The sequence below is a fragment of the Triticum aestivum genome, chromosome 2D (genome assembly GCF_018294505.1).
Source record: "Triticum aestivum cultivar Chinese Spring chromosome 2D, IWGSC CS RefSeq v2.1, whole genome shotgun sequence".
Taxonomy (NCBI): Eukaryota; Viridiplantae; Streptophyta; class Magnoliopsida; order Poales; family Poaceae; genus Triticum; species Triticum aestivum.
The window spans coordinates 513,277,249-513,282,819 of record NC_057799.1 but is presented as its reverse complement, the minus strand read 5'-3'; positions in this window follow the sequence as shown (position 1 = coordinate 513,282,819).

The window sequence follows — 5,571 nt, the reverse complement described above, 5'->3', positions numbered from 1 at the left end:
CACCCCCGGAGCAATGGACAGGCCGAACGCGCCAACGCAGAGGTCCTGAGGGGCCTCAAGACCAGTACCTTCAAGAAGAAGCTCGAGGCCTGCGGCAGGGGCTGGTATGACGAGTTCCAGTCTGTGCTGTGGTCCATTCGCACCACCTTCACCAAGTCAACAGGCGACACCCCGTTCTTCCTTGTCTACAGAGCAGAAGCGGTCCTCCCTCACGAGGTCAAGCATCGCTCCGCACGGGTCCTGGCGTTTGACGAAACGCAGCAGGACGCCATGCGGGGGATGGACCTCATGCTGGGGGAGGAACGCCGCCGCGAAGCTGCACTGCGGGCGGCAAGGTATCAGCAGGTGCTGCGGCGGTACCACTACCGCAACATCCACCCCAGAACGCTCGAGGTGGGTGACCTCGTCCTGAGGCGGGTCCTCTCCAGGGAAGGGCTGCATAAGCTCTCACCCATGTGGGAGGGCCCGTTCAAGGTCGTCCATGTCTCCAGGCCTAGCGCCGCGCGCCTGGAGACACAGGACGGGGTACCCATCCAGAACGCTTGGAACATCCAACACCTCCGAAAGTTCTACCCATGAAGGAAGGCCCAACGCCTGTGAAGAAGGCCCAGTGCCTGTGAAGGTCTTCGCTCGTGACACTCTCACATAATAATGAGTGGGGCTGTACATGCCCCGGAGTCTCAGGAGTGCCGCCCTCGGGTTTCGGGGGCTCCCTCCCACGTCTTAGTGGCAGCACTTAGCTCCGCGCTGGTGAGAAGACATGAAGACTAGACTAGGTGCCGGACGCAGCTTTTCATTTGCTTTCCGTAGTTGGCTTGCCCCTCTTTAATTGGAGTTTGCTTCTGGTGTTCTCGGTTGATTTGGTTCCGTTGCCTTCTGCCTCTGTTTCCGTTTTCGGCTTGGCCTGTACTCTCTCTCGCATTCCTCGCGAGGGGGCTGGACAGGTGCCCTCGTGAACGTTTTCCTTCCCTCATGAGCGTTTTTTCTTGTTCTGCTTTTTGCGAGGCATCCTCGTTCGAGCCCACAAGCTGGCGCACCTCTTCTAATACGTGCCCCACGTGTACCACGATCCAAAGCGCAGGGTCAAGGCCAGCGGCGCCGGCGACCAAGGCTCGGGAAAACGTTAAGGCTCTTAACGAGTTTTTTTTCTGCAGTTTCTAAGCGCCTACCGGGCTAAGGGGGCCTCGACAGGCAGCAGGAAGCAAGCACCTCGTGGAGAGGAGAGTGCTCCAAACACGTCAAGCTAAGTTATCCTTACATAAAACTACGATGTTGCGACACAACACACAGGGACAATGAACATAGCATAATAACTGGGAAATCATAGTTCGTTGCACGCCCCTCCGGGGCCCCATACTGGTTTCTTTCTTAATACAGGAAGGAAAGGAAGCACAAGATAAAAGGGGCGCGTGCCCCTATGGTGGACCGCGAAGGTGGGCTCTTGGTGCTGACCCGAGCTCAGCCAGACCCCTCCTTGCACTTCACAGGGGCACGACGACAAGACGACCCGCTGCCACCTTTGAAGCGGGCGCGGCGGCGCCACGGCTGGTCGTAACCACCGCTGCTGGAGCTGTCGCTAGGGAAAGAGCCGCCGTAACTGGACAAGATGCGGTCGACGCCAAGGGCGTGTTCGCCCTCGTCCTCGTCACGACCATCGCCAAGGCCAAGCACCTCGTCACCGTCGTTGACCTCGGGGCAGCATCCGGCGCGGTGACCATCTTCCCCAAACACCCTCACGTAGAGGGTCGCATCGCCGTCGTACTTGAAGTGAAGGTGCACCGCCTGCCCAGGCCGCGCGCGCGGGCAAACGTCTGCCAGCCGCGAGCCAGGGCTATGTTGCCCGCGACCCAGGAAGCTGTGCCGCAGCAGCCGTCCGCGTGCAGCCAGTGCCCGCCTAGACCAGAGGCCAGCAGCTCGTCGACGAAGAAGCGCGGGAGCTGAAGCTAGTTGCCGGCCGGTTCCTCCGACCAGACGACGAACTCCGTCAGCACCTCCGCCGAGTGGAAGCGCGGCCGGGGAGGCCGTGCGACCACGGCGCGTCTCCCTTCATCAATAGGGCTGCCGCGACTGGAGCGACCCCTGCCACGCGAAGAAGCAATGCCGCGGCCGCAGAGAACCTTGGAGGGGGTCGCGGTGTGCTTGCGGGGACGGCCACGCCCACGCTTGGGCATCGGAGAGCCGGGCCCTTCGCGAGGGGCCTTCCCCTTCTCCGCGGCGGAGAACCTCTTCGACGGCGCCATTGGTGTCGCTGCTAGCAATGGAGCAAGGGGGGAGAAGCGAGCGGAATGGGAAGAGATGGGCGACGGGGGCTCCGCCCCCTCCCCATTTATAGCAAGAGAAGGCCAACCAGCGCCCCCCATGATCACAGGTAATGGTGGTTTTTCCTTGCATGTCGCAGGGACTTGTCAAGTCAGGCAGTTGCCGAGGCAGCGTGGGGAAGCGGAGACACCCACGTCCAATCAACTGCCACGCGTCGACCAAGGCCGCAGGCTATTGGGGCCCGCGGCGCTCCGCACTTGCCCTTTGGCCTCGCCTCGAAGCCAAGCCCGAGCGCGCCTTGGGCCCGGGGGCTACTGTCGGCGTTCTAGGAACGGGGGTCCCCAGACTTGCCTGCCTGCGGCCCATGGCGTGGCTCTGCGAGCGGGCCCGTACGGCCCATCTTCACCAACAAGCTTACAAGACCCTCGCGAGGGGCCAAGCCTCGCGAGGCGGACGACAGAAGACCTCCTCGAGAGCGGCCTCAACAGGCTGGCTCGCAAGGGGCGGAGAGATCAATGCAAGGCAAACCTCGCGACGTTACAGTGACGTGAGCCATGACGAGCGAGACCAGGCGGGCACCAGCGCACGCATTGTCCTTGTTTCCTCTTTGGTGCTAAGGGGGCAAGCGCAGGCAAGGAGTACCGAGGCGTCAAGCAAAGGTTTCACTATCGGTGCAACAAGACCAAGACCAGCAGGACGGCAGGACGAAGGTCACCGTGGAGCCGAAGGCGGCGTCACCACCAGAACCTTTGGCAGGCGAAGACTGCTTTTGTCAGGATAAGCTGTACTAGCTGTCCCCTTTCAAATTGGCCGTTGTGGGATCCCTTCCCGCTCAGTATTTGGGAAGAGGACCAGGGCCTCTATAAATAGGACTAGCCACCACAGTAGGAGGGGGACGAAGCAAGAGCAATCCTCACACACCCTCGAGTTCACCAAGCACAAGAACACCTCTCCTGAGGAGGCTGTTCTTCCCCTTGTACTGTTCATCCTTAGCCCGAGAGGCAATCCACCACCACACTGGAGTAGGGTATTACACCACAACGGTGGCCCGGACCAGTATAAATCTTGTGTCCCTTGTGTTGCGAGTTCGTCGAGCTAACCTGGAGATCGCGAAGTGTGTGAGGGCGTAACTTGTGAGGGAGAGATCTTCGCGCGCACCCCAGAGTTCGAACCTTATGGGTTTTGCCGGAACCCGAGATCCGACAGTATGGTTGTTATATTCTCTGACTTTTGTGAAAAGATTGTTGAGGTTTTCAGGGATGATTTCTGTGTATGGATCTTCTTTTGATGATTGCTTAAGCAACCTTGATCGAGTTTTGCAGAGATGTGAAGAAACTAATCTTGTCTTGAATTGGGAGAAGTGGCACTTTATGGTTAATGAAGGTATTGTCTTGGGGCATAAAATTTCTAAAAGAGGTATTGAAGTTGATAAAGCTAAAGTTGATGCTATTGAAAAGATGCCATGTCCTAAGGACATCAAATGTATAAGAAGTTTCCTTGGTCATGCCGGTTTTTATAGGAGGTTCATTAAAGACTTCTCAAAAATTTCTAGGCCTCTTACTAATCTCTTACAAAAATATGTTCCTTTTGTCTTTGATGATGATTGTGTAGAAGCATTTGAAATACTTAAGAAAGCCTTGATTTCTGCACCTATTGTTTAGCCACCTGATTGGAATTTACCCTTTGAAATTATGTGTGATGCTAGTGATTATGCTGTAGGTGCTGTTTTAGGACAAAGAGTTGATAAGAAATTAAATGTTATCCAATATGCTAGTAAAATTGTAGACAGTGCCTAGAGAAATTATGCTACTACTAAAAAAGAATTTTTAGCAGTTGTATTTGCTTGGGATAAGTTCAGACCTTATATTGTTGATTCTGAAGTAACTGTTCACACTGATCACGCTGCTATTAAATATCTTATGGAAAAGAAAGATGCTAACCTAGACTTAGATGGGTTCTCTTGCTACAAGAATTTGATTTGCATATTATTGATAGAAAGGGAGCTGAGAACCCCATTGCAGACAACTTGTCTAGGTTAGAAAATGTTCTTGGTGACCCACTCCCTATTGATGATAGCTTTCCTGATGAACAATTAGCTGTCATAAATGTTTCTCGTACTGCTCCATGGTATGCTGATTATGCTAATTACATTGTTGCCAAATTTATACCACCTAGTTTCACATACCAGCAAAAGAAAAAGTTTTTCTATGATTTAATACATTACTTCTGGGATGACCCACACCTTTATAAAGTAGGAGTAGATGAACTAGTAATGGCGCACCATCCCACGGTGCGCCATTAGTAATTATGTTTCAAATTTTTTTTTCAAATGTTTTTTATTTTTATTTTTTAAACTACTAATGGCGCACCGTGGGACCGTGCGCCATTAATAGTTCAACTACTAATGGCGCACCACTCCCACAGTGCGCCATTACTAGTTGAACTACTAATGGCGCATCACTCACAGGTGCGCCATTAGTAATTTTGTTACAAATTTTGTTTCAAAAAATTTTGTTTCAATTTTTTTTTGAAAAACTACTAATGGCGCAGGTTGGGGTGGTGCGCCATTACTAGTTGAACTACTAATGGCGCACCACCCCCACGGTGCGCCATTAGTAACTTGGCCCATTCCACCGAATGCACCCCCCCCCTGTGGACCGCCTTTTCAGTTAAAAAAATAAAAGAAAATGATGGAAATGTCAAAAAAATAAAATAAAATAAGTTTCCCATGTGATATGTGGTCTAGTTGTTGGGAAAATTAACAAATATGAATTTCGACTTTATTTGCAAAATCTCTCTGGAATTTCTTAAAATGGGCATAAGTTTTGCATACGAACTCGGATGAAAAAGTTTTTTATATGAAAAATCATCTACTCGAAAAGTTACATCCGAATTTAACGGGGGGAACCCCGTTAAACATTTTCAAGATCCTCAAAAACCTAACAGAAAAAAGATACGGGGCTTTTAAGATCTGGAGAGGCAAAAAAATTCAAAAAAAATTCAAACTTACTAATGGCGCACCTGCCCATGGTGCGCCATTACTATCTTCCCGCCTTCAAAATTCAAAATAAATCAAAAAAATAAAAAAAGTTACTAATGGCGCACCTGCCCATGGTGCGCCATTAGTATGCCGTATATATGGCTGGGCGTGTCCTCTCCTTCTTACCTCTGCATTCTTCTCCTCCACTCCACCTCTCCTTCACTTCATCTCCTCCTCCCTCCTCTCCGGTGAGCTCCTCCTCCCTCCTCTCAAGTGAGCTCCTCCTCCCTCCTCTCCGGTGAGCTCCTCCTCCCTCCTCTCCGGTGAGCTCC